Source organism: Heliangelus exortis, chromosome 17, assembly GCF_036169615.1.
Source record: "Heliangelus exortis chromosome 17, bHelExo1.hap1, whole genome shotgun sequence".
NCBI lineage: Eukaryota > Metazoa > Chordata > Aves > Apodiformes > Trochilidae > Heliangelus > Heliangelus exortis.
The window spans coordinates 9,914,284-9,934,511 of record NC_092438.1 but is presented as its reverse complement, the minus strand read 5'-3'; the positions used below and the strand labels follow the sequence as shown (position 1 = coordinate 9,934,511).

The 20,228-nt window shown below is 41.0% G+C and overlaps 1 protein-coding gene across 4 annotated transcripts in view; it reads left to right on the top strand.

Annotated features, from left to right (window-relative positions):
- Positions 1–20,228, top strand: part of SMURF1 (SMAD specific E3 ubiquitin protein ligase 1) — a 44,781-nt gene that overhangs the window by 5,262 nt on the left and 19,291 nt on the right. The gene's annotated exons all lie outside the window — the stretch shown is intronic.

Genomic DNA, 20,228 nt, shown 5'->3' with positions numbered 1-20,228 from the left:
ATTCATATAAAGAAATTCAATCTGGGATGTGGCTGTGCAGTTACTTAATGATTTTTTTTTCCTCTTTTATTCCATCCTACCCACCAGTCTAAGACCAGTTTTCTCATCCATTTCCTTAAACAGCTTTATGACATGTCTAAAATTCTGTGGCATCCTCCTTTCTCTTGGAGCTGTGAAATAAGGCATTGATACCTGGTTAATATAAGCAGTGTTCCTAATTTCTCAGTGAGGAAGTTGCTTTTTGCAGCTTGATGTGCTGGGTAATTGACCTCATCCTGACAGCAACTGAGAGACTGCTGAAACTCCTGCTGTAAAAAAAGAGATAAAGGAGACCCCTGGGTTGCTTCTGGAGCTGGCTGGAGGTGTGTGTGGTGGGTCCCAGGGAATGGAGAAGTACTGCAGGGAAATACCTGCTCTGTGGCTGGGTTTTGAAGGTTTCCCTGGCTCGTTGCCCAACTTGAAGCAAGTCCAGTTGAGATGCTTAACACTGGATTAATCTGGTTGGATTGGTTGCTGCTATTTATGGCTCCAGACTTAACTACTCACTCAGCTGCCTTGGTGGCTTGGGCAGTGGTGGTGGAGGTGGTGGGATGGGGCAAAGTGGTTTAGAAAATGCAGCTGAATGGGTCAGTGCAGTGCACTTGGGAAGTTTAGGTACATGCACAGCAGAGAGACTCATTTAAGACTTGAGTAACAAATATTAAAAAAAAAAAAAAAAATGGGTGGGGGGGGCTGGAAGAGTCAGTTGCAGCTGCCATTTTCCCCCTAAATTAGGTTTTTTAAAAATTTTGTTAGGTTTTTCCATTATGATTCCTTTGGAAATGGTCAAAACATACTGTAAAAAGTACCAAATTCTGGAATATCAGTAAAAGCTTTTACCTGTAGTAGTATTTGCTATTTTACATGGAGACTGGTGCTGATTTATTCTCCCAGCGTGGAACGAGCTCGTATTGCCCTGTTACAGAGAAGAATTTGGGTTTTCCCACCTTCTGGGGGCCGGGGAGAGATGAGATCTTGAGTCTTGAGATACTTGTTGACAACCACAGGACACAGCTTCTCCTGCCCTGGATCTTTTTGGGTTTTGGGATATGGATCTGTGTCCAGGTCCTCAGTGCCTCAACGCCTCCTCCTCCGCTGCCGATGACAGCACCACAGTTGAGCAACTTCCAGATAGCATCTCACCTTCTGTAGCATTTATATGGGAAAGCCTGGAGTTAAACCTGCAGGTATTCAACATCAAAAATATTCAACATCCAGCACTCCTGGGGTTGCTGGCAGGGAGGAGGCAGCTGCACTGCTCTCAGTTTGTGATCTTTCAGGAGGATTGCAAAGGAGTGCCTGCGAATATCGCTGCCATCACTTAGGATGTTACCTCCTTGCTGCTCTGCTGACCCTCAGTGCCAAAAATTTGTCACCCACCCTGAGAAGACTGGCAGAAGAAAACCTGTGGTCATACTTGAGCTGTTTCAGTGCAAATTCAGCTTCTCCAGGGAAGTTAGCTCAAGAATTGAAACTAAGATACCGTGAGGTATGGGCACGTGTTGCCTTTTGTTGAGAGTTGATTTGGGGAGAGAAAAACAGAAGAGAAAGTGAGAGGTGATTTCTTAAGCCATGCACCAGGCCTTTTAGAGCCTCTTTATTAGTATATATCACTTTCTAAAAGATGAATTTAAGTATTAATTTAAGAAACATGCACATATGTTTGCTCAAAAGAGGGTTAGGAGGTCTGTAACAGGTCAAGATGCTGCATGCTTTTAAACTTTGATCCACATTTCTTTGAAGGGCAATTCAGTAATTTCTGAGAGGGAATCCCTGGGGATATTTTTCTGTTTTGTCTTTTTTTTGTATATGCATGTGCTCCATTTTACTGAAGAGCAAAGGCAAAAAAAAAACCCAAACAAAAAAAGTCTTAAAAATGCACTAGGAGAACATAGCAAAAAATGCTGGAAGTTTTTCTTTCAAATATTCTCTTACAAACAGGCAACTACACTGGGAATACTTGGGGGTATAGGAACTGGATGATAAATCTGATGGAATCTGATGGTGCTGTAGTTGAATTGGCAGAATAAGCATGCATGCTGGTTTAGAAAGAATCTCTCCACAGGGCTGTAATAGCTTGATGCCTTCCTCTTCAGTAAGTCATTTTTGTCAAGTTAAAGGCCAAAATTCGAACTGGCTTGTTGTCAAGGACACTAAGCACAGCAGGCAGAAAATCCCCAAGGCTACCCAATTCACAGCACAGATAGATAGATAAAGCTGGCAGAGCCTGGCTTACTCTTCTTCCCCTCCCCCATAAAAAAAATCCCCTTGCCTGTTTGTTTGGGGATTTTTTTAATTTTTTTTTTTTTTTTTTTTTTTTTTTTTGAGGATACGGACACTTTCCTGCATACTAATACAATTGAACAGAAAGTATTTAAATAGAAGGTTTGTTCAGCTGTTTGTGGGTCAAACAATTCATTATTGTTAGGGAATAATGCAAAAATAATGCACAATCCCCCCAGTAACTGCGTGGTGCTGTGGGCTGCTCCTCTGCTCCAGCTGTGCTCACCTCTGCCACAGCTGGAGGGAACAGGCACAGGACTGGCTCCAGCATCCAGCCCTTCCTGGGGGATGAAGCAGTTCAAACAGGTTAAGCTCCTAGGCCTAAATTGTTCTGTTCTGGGAAGAAGAAAGAATGGAAAATCCCATGGAATTAGGTGTTTCCCATAGGTTTCTATTTTACCCTTTGGTTCCTGAGTCTCTGGTAAGGACACACAGCAGCACATTGAGGAATAAAGGGCACTGTTAAGATTAACTTCAAGTATTATTGACCACTAGAACACTCCAGGGATATTTTGGGTCCTTGAATGTCCTCACTGTGCAGTTTTAGCCATGGTTGGGTTCTGAATGGTGGACGTTTCTTTCTCTTATAAAGACCTGTTCAAGAAAATAAAATTTGTTTCTCTTTCTTTCATAGATATCCTGGTATTACCTTTCTCTTGCAGTAATTTTTGCTTTTCCTGGTAACCAGCAGTAGGTAACAAAGTATTTTCATAGGTTGCCATCTTTTTGCCTCGAATTAATGAGGTCTTTTTTGATACATTGTATTATTTGGAATAAAATTATTTGGTTTTGTCTGAGTGAATTAGGAGGAATTACGGTTTTTTTGACCTCTTCACGTGTTTGCATTCTTGTCTTCTGTAAAAAAGTCACCTGTTTCCTCTAATAGTTAAACTAAAATGAAATGCATGAGTTTGTATCAATTTAAAGTTTCCATCTCTTGTTTACTTCATCAAGTGGCAAATTAAATTTGCATGTGTTAAAACCTGTTCTTCTAATTAATCTCTCTAGTTTCCAGGACACTATATTAAAAGCTCTGCTTTGTTTTTTTCTCCATAAAATAAAGATTAGAAGCCCATTGAAGGTGGTTATAAAAGTATTTCTTTTGAATTCAAGGCAACTGCTGACTTCAGTCTGAACTCTCTTGGTTTTCATGGTCCTGACTTCTCTTCCTCACACCCCAAATTTAGTCTGTATTACATTCTTAAAGCAAACTGGACATTACAGCAGGAAATTCAGCCCCTGCAGTCAGTTTTTTCACATCTTCTAGTACATGGGGTGTATGAACTGAAGCTTTTTTAAAAGGAAACATCTTTTGAAATGCATGTGCTCCATTTTACTGAAGAGCAAAGGCAAAAAAAAAAAAACCAAACAAAAAAAAACCCAGATTTTTCAGACTGCATATGAAAATTAACTCAGTGGATGGGTTGTGGTGTTGCTTTAACATGTTTTTATTTTTGGCTACCCAAGTGCAGAATTTAGAAAACTGAGGAGTTTGAGTTTGATCCAGACTTGCAGTGATTGATAGACTTCCAGGGGAAGCCTCCAGTTTTATCCTTGCAGCTGATGTGTTCTGGGTTTTTTTCATAAGCAGGTGGGAACTTGAGTTTAAACTCAGAACTAAAATGCAGAGGTATCATTCTGCAAAGGTAAGGCTCCTCAGTGGATATTTTGTGGTTGAAAAAAAGCTTCCTTGGCAGTAGTGGGAAGAGAATCTGTTAGGTTTGGTAAACTTGGGGTTTGGAATTGAGTGGGTAATGTCAGCTGAAGATCTGATGTCAGCCTTTGGAAGAGAAACTGAGTGAATTTTCTGGGCTCTTGAAATAGTATTTGCTTCAATGTTTTATAGCAGTAGAAATTCCAAGTAGTATCTCTTTCTTAAAACTGTCTGCAGACAGGCATCCCTCACCCTGAGGACTCCAATGGGCATGTTCATATTTCATGGGTCTGCAAAATATCCTTCTGAGCAACAGATCAGAGAGAATAGGGATGGCTGAGTGAAAAAAAAAAAAAAATTAAAAATTCCTGAAGTGTTGGGGCTTTTGGAATTTGCAGAGAACTTCTTCATGTCTAGTTTATCTTATGTGAAACGTTTTTATGCTGTGATTTTTCAGCTGCATTTAATCCACTCCTGAAATTGTTTTTAACCAGAGTGAAAATATTTCCATTGAGGTTCCCCTTTCTCAGACGAGTGGTGAGATAAGGCAAAAAGGCTCAAGTGGGGCTATAAAGTGGCATAAGGTGCAAGCAAATGGCACAACTGGTTGAAACATGGCATGGTCCATCAGCCCATGGATGTGCTGGAGTCAGAGAAAGGGTCTGGAATGGGCACTTAGGCTGTAATGACTTTGTTCAGCTTGGCACTTGTGTGATGAACCACACTCAGGTTTAAATCTCTGCCTCTTCCCCTTTACCCAAAGATCCTGTAATTCATTAAATAACCCAACATTTAAATTTGTTACTATAAAAGCACAAGCTGTGGGAATAAATGTCTGGCTCTTTGTAAGTCTGACTTCTGCATATTTTGCAATAATTCCCTAAATGTAGTGTACAGCCTGTAATATGCCATAATAGGAACACCTCCATCACCAGCCTAAATGTTTTTTATGAGTCTCCTCCTTCTTCCAGAGATTTTTAGGCAATTGAATGTTAATGGACTTTTTTCAAGACATGTTAATTAGCTGCATCTGTTACAGCATGACAAACAAGCACAGGTATGAAGAGTCTGACTGTGCAAACCCTTGATCTGCTTAGGGTAATGTCAGTCCCAGTCACTGCACTGTCACCAGCTCTTACTGGGAGAGCATTTACATGGCCTAGGAGGAGACTTAGGCAAACAAAAGAAACATGTAAATGGAAGCTTTTTTGCATTGTGGTATTTAATTTAAAATTAAATACTTTCTAGGGGTTAAAGAGACCTCTACCAGGACAGGGAATACTTCAGTGTAACCCAGCAGCTTGGTTGGACTTGCAGACACAGGCATTTTCTTTTAATTTTTTATTTTTTCTCAATCACAGAAGCAATTTGACTTGTCTACAAATAATGTTTGGATAAACTTCAATAGAAATTAGCAAACCAGCCATCAAATGGGATTTATAAAAAGTTGCTTGGGAAAATGTGGTGTAAGTAGTCTGCAATTCAAGGCATTTCCTTCACAGGATGCTTATCAAGTCTGCATGTGCTGCTTCCAAACCGAACCAGAGCGTTGCTGAGAACTGTTTTTGATAGAAAGGAGGAGAAGGGGAAGAAAATAAAGCTCAGTTGGAGAGTAGTACCAGTTTTTATTCTTTTATCATTGCCTCAGGATGTAAATCCTGCAAGTGTGCCAAGAGAAAACAGACTTTGAAACACCAGAAGGAATCAGATTAATCTGTGATGTTTGAGATGATGCTGGTGGTGTAAATGTGATTGAAATTGTCATTATAGAGTGGGGAAGCTTTTGGATAAACTGATTTCTCTTTGATACTCCATATACCAAGTGAAGCCAAAATGTCCTGCTTGCTTCTGTGATGTTTCCTCACCAGGGAGGCTGCTCACAACTGGAGCAGCTGCCAGTTTTAAAGACATTTCTGCTTCCAGGTGCCCGTGTGATTTATCTTGGTTTTTTAATTTTAATGATAGCAGCAACCAAGGCCTCGTGCAGGAGGTCCTGTTCCTGGCTGCCAGCTGGGGTGATGGAATTAAGATGTTGCAAGACCAAGGGGAAAAGGATCCAGCAAATATTTTTGTGGGGATTTCTTCTAGATTGGAAAGTGGATATTAATCCCTTTTCTAGGCTTGTGGTGGTTTCACAAGTCAGCAGCAAAACCTGGCACACAGAAGCTGTCTGCAGATTCTGGGAGATGGTGCTGCCTGAGTTGACCATCAGGGTGATGGATAAACTTCTGGGACAAGTTTAATCTTCTTTCCAGACTAAAAAATTACCCGTCTGAAAAAGGGATTGTACCTTTTCCTCCCTTAATTTTTGGCTCTTCATCTGATTTCAGTCAGTTTGATAAGGATGGAGGTGTTATGCATACTGAGTCTGCAAGACTCATGGAGAGAAGTAGCTTGGTAGGGTGAACCCCCCTCCCATGAGGGTAAGAAGGGATGGAAGCCTGGTCCCAAATCCAGCTGTGTGGACAGATGTGGAAGGAGCTACCTGGGAGAGGAACTCTGAGGTAGAAAGGGACAGACATAAATGTGGTAGGTCCACCACACACCTCTAGGTAAATCAAACTTCATGAATGAAACTCCTAATGGTGCAATTGGACTGAGAGTGGTTTGGGGTTTTGGGTGCTCTCCAAGGACAAGATCCAGATGACTTTATCCAGCACCTGTTATAAAACTTCCCTATGTGTTTGGTTTGACTTGGGGGTTTTGGTTTGCTTTGTAACCCAGGTGAAATTGTGCATTAATTCCGAACACAAAGATTCATCTGTGTCCTGCCAGCGTGTCGTTCACAGCATCAGCCATGCATCAACCCCCTCCTGGCATTTTTTAATTAAAAGAACAGCACTATCACTTCAAATTAGTGCCACATAGCTTATTTTAGTGAAGAGTGAAATGGTGTTTTAACGTTTCTCTCTTACGAAAATTGTTTATTAAATTTTGCTCTCTTTTGGCTCTATCGAGTGATTTGTCATGCAGGGCTTGGGCTAGATCAGATTCCAAGGTGTGTGAGTCCTGTTGGTGATATGAATACAAATAAAAGGCTTGCTTTTAATATTTCAACTGTTTGATAAATAGGAACCACCTTCTTGAAAACCCAACCAAACCTTATTTTATGGATCCCACAAAGCAGGCGTTAGCCTGGTTTCAAATGCATTCCCTGTGTTGGGAAGATAGTGAAAAAACCCAGATATTTCTGGGACCTTCTGTGTCGTGAACTGTGAAGAGCTCTTTCTTGTAATCCTGTTCAGTAAAATTGTTAGGCCTCCGTTATACTAAATTACAGTGGGAGCAAGTAATGTACCCAGTGAGAGCCAGAGCCAGCCCTAGTGAGAATTTTCCTCTGACAGCGTTTTATTTTATCTGCAATATTAGCACTCTTAACCATCCATGCAAAATGTAATGTATTGAATCTATTTAATCAATTTAAAATAGAAAGAAAACAAACATCTTAGGTTTGACTGAACCTCATGGTTTAGTTTGGGTTTTTTTAGATACTAATTTTGAACTTCGTATGTGTTCATATAGTAGTTTGGTAAAAAACTTTTTGTCCAGGAGAACTTTTTTTTTTTTTTTGTTTGCTGCCTAATTCTGCAGCCAAAGGTTGTCACTTGTATAAAATCCTGTGACAGAACATGGAAGACATCCCCTAAGGTTGTGTAGGAACAGACAAGACATCTTCACTCAGTTTATTTCTACACTACCTTTCATCAAGATATCTTGGAGCAGTGGTGGCATTATAATTTATTGATGTGATGGACACTGACATTTTGTACAAGGAAAACAGCAAACAGTGATGAATGTTGTGTGTATAATGTTTGAGAAAATTGTAACCAAACATCCTAGTCAGGCTATGCACTAAAACATTGTCATCAAGATCCCAGCTCTTGTGACTGCAGATTCACTTGGGCTTAGAAAGAGGGGTTCCTTTGTTAAATAGATTGCAAATTTGTTAAAAAAAAAAAAAAAAAATGCCTTGGGGGGCACATGTATTGTTGTTAAGCCACTGTTGAGAAACTGACTTTGCAATGATAGCATTTTTTTAATAGTAAAAAGAAACAGTATTTGCTAGAATGCTATGTGCATGCTATATGTTACCTATTTTCATCCTGAACTCTATTTTTATTTTGGTCTCTGAAGCCAGTTTATAACTAAAGCATTCCTAGCATCTTTTGACTGGAGATTCAGTCAAGGATATTCTTCATCCTGCTTTCAAGAAGATGGTTCCAGCCTTTCTTGAAGCTTCTCCAGAGGAAGTTTCCTTCTGCAGTGGGCATAGTGGTGGTGAGGGAAATCACTTCTTATGGTCCAAAGGCTTAGCAGCATCCTCCTCTTGTTGTCATGTCCTACCATGCTCAATCTGAAAACAAATTGAAATATTTAACATAGCTCAGTGGTACAAGGTAAGGATTGGAGTCAGTGTGTCCCTGGTGTTAGTTCTGCTCGAGCTCACACAGCTCAGGAGTTGATTGTCAGCAGAACAATAAGGATAAATGTTTTATGGGCATGAAGGAAAGGGACTGTGTCAATAGCCATAGGCAACAGACCTCCCTCCCCACCTCCTGACTAAATTGAAGGGTATTTGCCATTATGGATTGGCTTTTCTTGCTCAACCATAGGTTGGCTCTGACCAGTCTGTTTGTTTTGTTGTTCATCCCTGGTGACTGTCAGTAGTGCTGGGCTGAATAAACAGAGACTATTGATCAAATTTTGAAGTCATTAACTTGGCAGTTTAAATAGATGCTGTCCTATATAATTAGAACAAGGGAGTAACACATAGGCTGATACGGCTTTATTCTGAATAAAAGCCCTCTTTTCATCAAATCTTGTTTGGTGCTATTCAGCTCTGGGCGTCGTGCCTCCTGTAGGTCATGCAAGAATTAGACATTTTGTTTAAAAATACCTAAAGTGAAGAGGATGGCTTTGCTTGCACAACAGCAGTGACACTGATACTCCAGGGATCTGCTGAACTTTGGTACTCATCAGAAATGGCGTTTGGAGGAAGGGGGATGCCAAGGTGAGGTTACTGGTTAACTGCATCCAGGCAGAGCACGTTTTGGGGAGGAAAAACCTCTCCAGATCACCTTCCCCTCTCCCAGCCAGCTCAGGTTTTTGAGCGTCCATCTCGCCGCTGCTCAGCTGAAACACATTCCTGTTGGAGCTGGATGTTTAGCCCCAAACACAACGGGTGATTAATTATTTCTGAAGGAAGGAAGACATTTCCTTCTAATGACTCTTGGTGTGCCATGTGCCTGCCAGCCTCCCAAGCCCTCTCAGTGTTCTAGACGGACACACACGGGGGGGTTCAGGATGCCTCCCGCACTCCTCCGAGCTCCATTACAGATGACTGGCAGCGTGGTGTGAACACTCCGGGAAGGAGCAGTGATAATCTCATTAATAGATGTGTGGTGTGTGCCTGCAGCCAGCCCCAGTGCTCCTGACTCACACTGCTGTCTGTCCCTGGAGAGCCTGCAAATTCAGCAGGAGGATGCAGGAGCACTGACCCACATTTCCTCGGGCAGAGCAGGAGTCACGTGCAGCCCGGCGCTTGGAAATCAGATGAGAACTGATGTTAACTTGGTTCATCCAGCCATTTGCATGACCCGAGCCAAAATGCTTTTAGGGATTTACCACTTGTGTGACTAAGAGGTGATGAGGTGGCTCGGAGAGGCTGTGGATGTGCTTCCTGCAGGCAAGACTTCCCGTACAACAACGGCAGCGACAGAAAAAGTCTCTCGTGCATCGTTCTCTTATTGTAGTTTTTCAAGAGGACTGCTTATTAAATCAGATTAACTTCTTTCCCCTCTCTCCATAAAAGCTTTCATACTCATTCCTAGGAAATTTTGTTACGTAGGGGATGTTCTTCCTTCAACAGATGGACAAATGACCAAAAGAAGAAAATAGTGATTCTGTACCGGGGTCAATAGAACAGAAGTAGGTGAATGAATGCTGAAGATTTGGCTTCCAAAAGCTATTAATAGCTCTGTAATTGCAGTCTTTTTTTGGAACGAGCCTCGTTTCTGTCCTGTTCTTCTTTCCCCCTCTACCACAGCTTCCTTATTGCTGCAAAGAGACACAGAACCCCCTCCTGCCACCACTGTCACCTCCTGCTCCCCGTGACAGTCCAGCAGTGCTGGCTCTGGGCCCAGGCTAATGAGCTGAGACAGGATTATTGACTGGCAGGTATCCAGCCTGGCTGCTCACCTTTTAGCACCCTTCACAAATACAGTCCCTGTGTTTGGTGCTGCTTGTGCTTTTTCATTTGTAAACAAGGAGGGTTTAAGCTGAGCTCTCTGAGCAAATGAAAAAAAAAAAAACCAAAAAAAAAAACCCAACAAACCCAAACAAAACCAAACCCTGCATAAAGAAAGTGGACAGTGATTTGCCACATCTTGGGTGGATGGGGAAAGGGATTAGAACAGGCTGAATAATCACAATGCTACTGATGATTTCAGACTTGAAAATTGCCAGGAATTTAAAAGAATATTCCAAAACAGCTCATATGCTTTATTCAAAATGAGAAGTGATGGTAAGAATTTGATTTACTGCACACAATTTTTCTTTTTCTTTACACTTTGCACCTCGATTTTACCTTTTGTATTGAAAATTGCAAAAGTAATTTCCCCCTTTTTGTAGCTAAGCACTTAATCAGTCTGAATGATTATTATTTTAATTTTCACCTGGGCAGTCCAGAGGTAAATTTTCCATTTTTCCACATGTGCCTCTTGAACACTCTAGAATCTGATGGATTTAATTTAAATAGTAAATGGTAATGAAGACAGAAATAGATGTGTGGCTGTATTTTGCCCAGTGCCACTACACAGAGGTGCTGTGGGGTGGCTGTGCCCCAACCAACCATCAAGTTCTGCTCAACCTGGATTAATAGACCTGGAAAAATTCAAGGATGGTGTTTTTTGTGAAACTCTGCTCTGTTCTCAACCCACAGTGCCAGTTGTGTGTGATGAATGAAACAGCTCCTTTTTTAGCACAGATCTGCTACAGGAAGGTGTCCAGGTGGTAAGGAAGGTGTCCAGGTGGTATTTTGAACAACTCTGGATTTTTTATTTTTTTTTTTTAACTTACAATTTTTAAAACAAATGCAGCCTTCCCATTTCAGCAATCTCTGCAGTCTGTTCTATATTGACAGCAGCTGAAACTGGGCAAAAGAACAGAGGTTTCAAACTGTTCACTAAACATTACCAGAGCTGCTAACAAGATAATCATCAAGAAAAAAAGTCAGGTGAATGTTTTAATTCCATCTAGCGTGGGCAAATCCTACATTCTTCCCCACAAGATAGTAAAAAACAATTATAGCTCAGTACTAACATCCAAGTTAGGATCAAAACTTTATTTATTATGGGCTGTTAGGCTGTGCCACTTCTTTCCAGCACCAGCTCCATCTCCATGATCCCGATGTTTGTTATCCTCAGGTTGGGAACGACAGCCTGGGGAGCTCTGGGAAGAAAGAAAGACTTCTGAATGAATTCCAGATGGTTCAGTTTTTGGCTGTCCATTTTCTAAGTAGCCTGGAACACAATGAACTCATTGCTCTGGGTTTTTGTACTCTGTTAACTCTTCACTGAATATTGGCTTTCACCACCTTTATGTCCGAGCTCTCTCTGGGCCCATTCAGCTGCTCCATCTCAGCTGGTTGTTATCATCCTTACTGCAAAAGGAACAACAGATTGGAGAATAAGGAAGGGAAAAGCTGTAAGAACATGAAAAAGTTTCTTTGACAGTGAGGTCCAGGCCTTTGAAAAGCTTTGTATGACACGACTGGAGGCTTTTTACCTTTCTATCCAAACATGCCAAGCAGCACTCAGCATAGCTCAGTTAAAATAGAGGCATGGAAACCAACACGATGTGCTAGAAATTAGGGAAAGTTTGCAAGTCATTAGTTAACCTGAGGTATGTGGTTTTAAAGGAATGATAAAAGTACTGATGCCTTGCTTGAAAGAAAGAATGCTTTGCATTTACTTGCAAAAAAATTTGGGGTGTTGACTGTGCCTCTTGAAAAGTCATCCAGTACCTGTTGGAATTTGTGCTGGTAGCAGTTGCTGAAGTTGTTACCAGTGCTGGAAGAGCTGCTTGGGAAGTGCTGCTCCTTGCTGTAGATTTCCAGCAGCTGCTTGTGGTTAGATTTGTCTCCTTACAAAAGAAATGCAAAATTAGTTTTACTAGAACAGCCTAAGCACAGCACACTCTTTTTCCTGAGGCTTGGTCTTTTTAAAGGTGTAATATCCTAGAGGCTAAATTTATTTATCTGAGGACTTTTTCTGTATTGGAGATTCTTCACTCAAATGTTTCAGAATTAAAGAAGAAATGTGAATTCTTTAATGTTGTGACCGTGGTGGTCATCAACACTATGTACCTTTAACAACTTCTAAAGCTTGCAACATTAAAAGTTACTCTGCAAAATTTGCTGTTTCTTATCTTCAATGTTTTTAAAGTTGGTCGGTTGGTTGTTAGGATTTTTTTTTCCATTTTGTTGGCAATTGATTTCAACATCAGCAGCATCCTAGGTCACCTAAGCAATTCCCTTATTCCTGTTCTTGTTTCCCAGAGCAGATGGAGTTTAACACTGACTTGAGCAGCCCTACTTTGACCAGAGCCAAACCTGTACACTTAGTTTTAAGGCAATGTGCCATGTGAATTGTTTAACTAGAACTCTTCTACTGATACATTTAAGCCCTCATGGGATGAACTAATAGTTTACATAGTTTACAACTTACACATAACTTAAAGCCATTCATTTTTTAAATAACAATGTCCTTGCTTTTAAGCCATCTACTTAGTGCTTGATGAAAACCAGACATGAATTTTGTACTGTTTATTAAAATACCCCCTTTGGAAACTTTTGTTGCTATAAAGTTGATTTTGTTACCTTATTTAATTGCAGTAAGATATCAAAGAAGGTAAATACTGGTTTTCTGCCTGCAAAAATAAATCTCAGATCTTAAATTGAGACTGAGGATGTGTTAAATTGCATTGGGTTTTTTTTTCCTCCTTTACAGTGTAGTGTTTAACATTCAAATTGCTTTGTCGAAATATTGACACTACCTGTATGTGAAGGGCTGTAAATACCAGCCACTCTTTGGAGTTACAAAACATATGGTTTAGATTTGAAACTGAAAAATTCTGCTTTTGTCTTAGCTTGGAAGTTTTAGACCTTTTACTGCTTGACAGAAATCCAGAGTTTCTATTGAAATGTTGCTTGGCTGTATCTCGTTAAACTTGGCCAATATTTCCAATACCCAGGTTTCTGCTTTCACAGGTCTTACATGTTTTGCAGGAGGAGGACAGACTTTTTTGGGGTTTTTTTCCTGCAAAAGAGGCAGGTATTTTGAGGCAAGACTATGTGTATACGAAGGGAGCTGGAGATAATACTGAGTTGAAAATACAAAAGTTGTGTGTTGCATTCCTATAAATTAAAAAATGTTCTGTTCCATGGACAGGATGCCCAGGCTGGATTTGTTTTATTTGCTCTGATTGTTTGGGGTTTCTCCTACTCCTAGGTGTATGGCAAGCATCTGTAAATGTGTTGCTTCTGGTTTGGGTCTCTTGTTCTCTACTTACTGCTCGTTTATAAAGCAGCAGAGAGCAGTTGTGCAAGTTTTCTGCCTGGACTCAGGAAATGAATGTCTTGTAAAAGCTCTAAGTCCATTAATGGGATGGTGTTTTTGTGGGGAGAAAACCCCCTGCTGATAATACAGAAATGTACTTGTAACCTGAGTCTCTCAATCTGCTTATAAAACATCGAGTTGTAGTGGTGGTGTGGGTAGCCCCACAGAGAGCATCTGGGAAGAAGGGAAATCTAAATTTCTGTGGTTTATAGTAAAAATAATATTTATTGGAAAAGCCCTTTATGTACTGAATTAGTAAGCAAATTATCAGCTGCACAGGAGAGTCCTTACGAGCTTCTTTTTGGTAATGAAAAAAGGTGTTTTAACACTTTATACATTTAACTTCTGAAAGGAGAGATCAGAGGCAGGTTAAATTAAACACACCTCAGTTAATTGCTGACTGAGCTGCACAGGGACTCACACTCTCCGTTACGGGAGTGTCAACTATTTAATATGCACTTGCTGCATAAGTAATATTTTAGAGTGCTCAGAGGGCTTTCAGGGTGGTTTTTTTTTCCCCCTATATTTAATTAGTAACTCACTCTTGTAGATCTACCATTTTCCAGAGAACCAAATCTCTATGTCTGAAGATTTGGATTTCTAAAAGGGACCTTTTGTTCACTGCAAGCAGGAAGGTAGAGCTCAGGCTGAGCTTAGTGCCTGGGTCCAGTGGTGAGGTTGAGTTATATGGTCCTGTTAGGACATTTCTAGAGATTTGAAATAGGTGCTTTCGAAACTCCCAAGTGTTAAAAGTGCAAAATATTTTTGGCAATCTTGGTAAAATTGAGTTTGGAATCTGAGTTATGAGTGCATGTGGGTGGAGGAACATGTTTTTCATGCTTTAGGAATTTTTTTCCAGATGCTTTCTGAGTGCTTGGGTAACTAGGAAAGCTAAGCATTAAGATTTCACCGTGGATTTCTTCCTGAGTTTGAATGTCACTGAAGAAAACAGAGCCACCTAGTTTTGTGGCATGGTTTGAACTTTCTTGTGATGATGATGGTGTTGGTGTCTGTTTCAAAATGGGAGCAGCAGGACGTGCAGGCTGTGAGATGAGCCTGGCTTGATAGACACCACTTGCTTGGAAATATGAATTATTCAATGCCAGCGTGTGTGGTTGGAGATACAAGAGATGTGAGAGAAGAAATCCACAATTGTGTTGATCCCAGCAAATACAACTCTCACATTGAAACGTGGAATAAACATAAAATGCCATTTTGTATTTCCAGTAGGAATTTTGTCCGTGGAATAGTTTTGTTTAACTGCTAGCTGAGCGATTGTATTTATCCTGAAAATGGGATATTATTCTGTGTGGCTTTAAAAAAAATGCTGAGTTCTTTCCAGATATTTCTGTTTCTTACTACTGTATACAGAAGCTGACACTGTGGCTGAAGCCTGAGAGTATATCTTGTTTTCAGAGAGAAAACAACCTTAAAAAATTAGACACTTGAGTGAATTTAGGAAATCTCTCTTTACAAAATTATTATTCCACTTGGTTGTGGTTCTGGTAGATCTATAGGTTGAGGACTGATTTTTAAAAAGCAGGTTGGATATAAATGACTTGATGTTGTGTTAACATTTTCTCTGGACAAACTGTGTAAGAATGGCTGTGAACTGGAGAACCACTGGCTGACCTCTTGAATTCCAGTTTCCCAAGAAAGTGGTTGTGCTTTGAGCATGTTTCTCCCAGAGGAAGGTGTGAGGATGTGAGGGAGGGAGGTCAGTGCTTCAAGGGCATCTTCCTGATGACAGAGGAGGCTTCACCAGTTATGGTCTTGCTCCTGCCCAACATCTCTGTATTTCTTACAGCTGAGCAGTCACTGGACAGCCAAGAGTAATGATCAGCTGAAGGTGGTGAAGCAAGAGTTTATGAAAGGCTTGCCCTAAAAAATAACTTACAAAAAAAGCCCCTGGAATTTGTTTCATGGCACAGAGGGCAAATGAAATCCATGGGCAGCTTCTCTTTTTGGAGCTGAGGGCATAGCTGTGGGACTTCAGCCATCAGAGCTGCTTGGGTTTGGTGTCTGTGTGGGAAATAGGAGACTGTGCAGGGGGTATGAGAAGGTTCTTGGCCTGGCTTAGAGGAAGGCATAGCAAAGCCATAAGAAAACTGGTATAATAGCTGGGATTTAATGAAAGATTTAATTGGGGAGGGGGCCTTTATGTCAGAGCAGAAGGGAGAGAAGAAAAAGACTAATATGAGGGATAATTGGATATGTTTATTGCCACCTCTCTGATTTTTGTCCCTCTCTCTGATTCTGTGTATCAGCATTCATTCAGCTTCCTATTGATCTTCCTTTTTTTATCCCCACAAAGTTCTTCAACTAATTCCATAACTCTTGGTGTTTCTCCAAGTTTTACACCTCAACCAGTTCATTCTTAAACTTACTTTACTGATCTTGTGTTGTATGCAGTCTCAGTTAACTGGGAATTTAATAGGTTGCTCTTCCAATAGTCCTGTGCTATTTTGTTTGGGTTTTTTAAATGTTTTATGTTCTTGAGGGCTAAATCAACCTTTGTTGGTGTAGGTCCGTGCCTGTGAAAACTTAATTTGGTCAGTACCCAGGCAAATTTTTCAGTTGGAGTAATTATTTGGAATCCTGGAGATGAAACTCTTCTGTTTTGTCAATTTAGGATTGCTTGCACTGCAAGGACTGACTCTGGTTCACGACAGGTTTCTGCTTAGCTAGGATGGAATTTTGATTCCTGGCTAAGTAGATACTTTAATGACATGCTAATGGACTAATAAAAATGGCTTTTTCGGGGTGTGTGGTTTTTTGAAGATCTCTTCAAAGTTGTCTTGTGTTTGCAACTGGCTACATGAAGCCAAGTTCCAACCCACGAGGAAAGCATGCCTTGAAAAGAGGCTTTGATTTTCACTGCAGCCTACACAAAAGGGCCACAAAAAGGCTTCGTGTATCAAATCCAGCAACTCTTTGAGAACTGAGGTTTGTTTTAAATGAAGCCTTGCTTTAATCTGGTAGGCAAGGTCTGGTTTAGCATGAGTTCAGGCAGAGTCTTTCAACGTCAGGGCATGATGTGTGGCTGGTCCTGAAGTCTGAGGGGTCTTGGGGTTTTTTTGGTTGGCTTATGCAAATCTCATTAGCACCAGGATGCTAAGATCATTAGTGAAGGCCACTCAATGTACATGCCTGTATAAAATTAGTCTGTACAGCTAATTGGTTTATTTGGCAAATATAATGGAAGACTTTGGGGGTTTTTTCTCTTTTTCTGGTGGGTCAGATTCGGTTACTGGGAAGTTAAAGCAGTCCGTGGATTTATGCATTTCAGTCTCAAGCAGACAAAGAGAAAGACCAAAAGTATTCCTAAAGCAAACAATAAAAGGACTAGAATAGAAACCTTGGCCTTTGTGGTGACAATTTAAACTCCAGTTTGTGAATAAAGTGGTATATTGTGGTTCAGTGATGTGGCTGTCTGTAAAGGAACTGCATTTTAACACACTTGGTGCCTTCAGCCATCTTTCCTTTCCCATTAAACCCTTTCTCCTGTGCCCTACCAAATGTAAATGATTGTCACCCTTAAAAAAAACACAACACTTAAAAGCTTCATGGGTTGCCTAGTAGTAGAAATAAAACCAGACTTTTATCTGCAGTGAAGTCTCACTTAAAGTTATGTGCAGAGAATAGGAAGGGTGAGCAGAGTCACTCCTAAAGGCCTTTCAGAAGTGTCTGTGTGGGGGGCTTGTGGTATTCAGAGCATTTTCCACAAAAGACACCAAACCATGTGGACGAGCTGTGATTTTCACATAACAGATTCAGCAAAGATTTTAATTGTGGGCCACAGTGCTTTGGGGCATTAGAGCAGTGTGTGGTAAATAGCTGATGTTTGCTTTTTTCCTCTTTTTTTTTGGTTTTTTTTGTTAGGCTTTTTTACACTTGAAGCACATTATTTTTGCCATGCAGCCTTCTGAAAAGTGTTTTTTGGAATGGCTGAATTTTTGCTGTGGATAACCTATAAGCTACTATGGATGGGGACTGTACTGCTGTCCTACAGTAGAGCTGGAGCAACCCTACCCCCAACACAGTTTCCCAGCTTCACAAGTGAAAAGCTCAGCAGACTTTGAATCACTAGCATGCATCAAATTTATCATATTGGACCTGCTTTGAGCCTTTTTTATTTTTCAGTGGTAAGCAGTAACTTTAGCTTCACTTTAGGTCAATATCTTTATTCCTTCTGTTCCTTTCTTCTCCAAAACCTCATTGTTCTTCTTTGTTTCTTGCTTCTATCTTTAAACAAACCAACCTGTGATACTTTTAATGATTATGCTCCATATCTCTGTGATTAAAGATGGTCTACATGGAAGCAAATATAATGTTCTTTCAACGTCACCAGCCTGCTGGTCTGTGTTTATCTTCTGTCAGAAAGTAAAATGAATGTATCCTGGAGTCTCCCTGCCTGTTTGTCCAAGCACAAATGATTAACCTGGGATATCAAAGGGAAGGCCAAAGATGGCTGAAAGGTGCATTAGCTGGCATGGTTCAGTAGGAGCTTCCCCCCTTTCCTAAGGAAAAGGTGGATGTACTGCTGGTTTGTCTTGTCTTCAAAATTAACTCCAGTTCCAAATTGAAAGCCATCATCTGCTCAGATCCTGTCCACATGTAAAAAAGCTCCAAGTGGAGCAAGGAGACCCAGACCTTAACTCCCAAAGTGTGAGTAGATACAGTCCCAGGTGCAAATTTGGCTGCTTCTTTCCATTGGGACAGGCTAGGAACTACAAAATATTTTCATCCCTGACCTTTTCTCTTTCATCTTTTTCTTGCCCCCTCAGTCCCAAAACCCAACCATCCCTGGTTTGTACGCTTTGCACCCAAAACCAATTGCAGCTTCCTAGCACTGTGCAGCTGGAAATGGTGGTAGCCTCTCAGCACTGTGCCAGGGAATGGGGTTTATTGTGTGTGAACAAACCCAGTGTGGATGCAGAGACAGCAGCGTGAGGGCTGCCTGGCAGCCATCCTTCCAGCCCTGGCAATTCAGGAGGAGGAACGTTCCCCGGGAAGGCTTGGATTTTGTAGGCAGGGTCTGTTTGAAATGGTTCCTCACCCAGGCTGCCTTTTCCCTGCCTCCCTCCTGCTCTTGCAGCAGGGATAGGTGTCTCAGTGAAGCAGCAGCAGCAGCTTTCTGATGCAATTCTCAGCGGGGTTGTTCAGCCCTTGGTGCCACTCTACGCCCGTCTGTAGCTGGCTCCGGCGGCACCTCCTGAACCACAGCAGATGATTCATTTTTCTTTGGGAGCAGGGTGGACAACCAGGGGCTGGCAGAGGAACCACTCAACTTGCTCAAGTTACATCTGCATTCAAGACATCCCCGGGGTGAATACTGACTTTGTATAAGGCTCATCCTTTCTTCACCTCCTGCCAAATACGCTTTCACACCGGCACTTTACCCAGCTGGCTAATTTGGCCTTTTGAAATTATCTCAATAATGTCAGGTACTTGAAAAAACATTCCCATCCCTTTATAAATATTATAATCTAGATGTAAAGACATTGTTTCGGTGGTGTTCGGGATCTGTTGTTAAAAAAAAAAAATGGTTCTCCAGTGCTGTGCAGCAATCCAGAGTGGAGTATAAAAAAATCCTGTGTCAAGCTGAAACAAGTCGGTTGACTTTGAGAAGGCAGAATGTAAATGGCCAAGTCAGGAGAATTAGTACCTTTTGTAACATTGCAATAAATGCAGGGAGATTGCTCCTGCTGCCAAACCCTAAGTCTTTCTTCTTTAAAAAGAAAGCAAAATGAAAAGAAAAAGCTCTTTGGAAAGCTGGAATTGGGGCCAAGATGAGGTCTGTGCAAAAAGCTGGTGGGAAGCGCGGCTCAGGTGCCCCTGTTTGCAGATAAGTGTCTGTCCCATTCTCCTACACCACTGCTGATGCAGGGATAAAATTAATAACTTTTTAAGCCTTTATAGCTAAAACTACCTGAGTTCATGGGTTTTGGGGCTTGAAGAAGTCAAACCCTGCTGGCAGTCTTGCTGAAGTCCTCTCAGAGGCAATGTATTTAAGAAGGAAATCTGGCGTGCACCCAGGTTTGCAGAGCAGGGAGGGGCTGTCTGCTCCCTGCTGGAATGGTTTCTCATCCAAGTTTCCCGTTGCTGACCTTTGTCACCTGCTTCTTTACTGGAATTTAGAAATCTATGGCTTTTAAGTGATAGGGCGCTTGAAAATTTTCTTTGCTCTAGTGGGTTTAATATGCAAATAGTGGAACAGAGCCAATGGTCCATCATGGGCAGCCTGATTCGGGAGATTGCTCCATAAAGATTTATTTCAGCTATTAGCTGTTGTGCCAATATTTTTCTTACAAGAAAGAGGAATGGTTTTTACAACCTAAAATTGAAGGTTTCACAGGCTGCAACTGGAAAATTGGCAGCTGTGCTCCTCTACTGTAGACTGAAAGCCTATGGCAGAGGGAAAGGAGTTAAATGAAAAAATATAATTCTTCAATAATAGCTTTAGAAACTCATGCTGCTTGTTAGCTCTAGAAGGCATACCTGAAATATAGAATAAAGGTAATAATTATATAGTCAGACTATATGAAGGTAGTTACAGATGGTATACTTTTCCAGCTAAATAATGTATTCTTAAAATTTGGGTTGTGTAGGGAAATGACTTTTTGTTGTGTTTT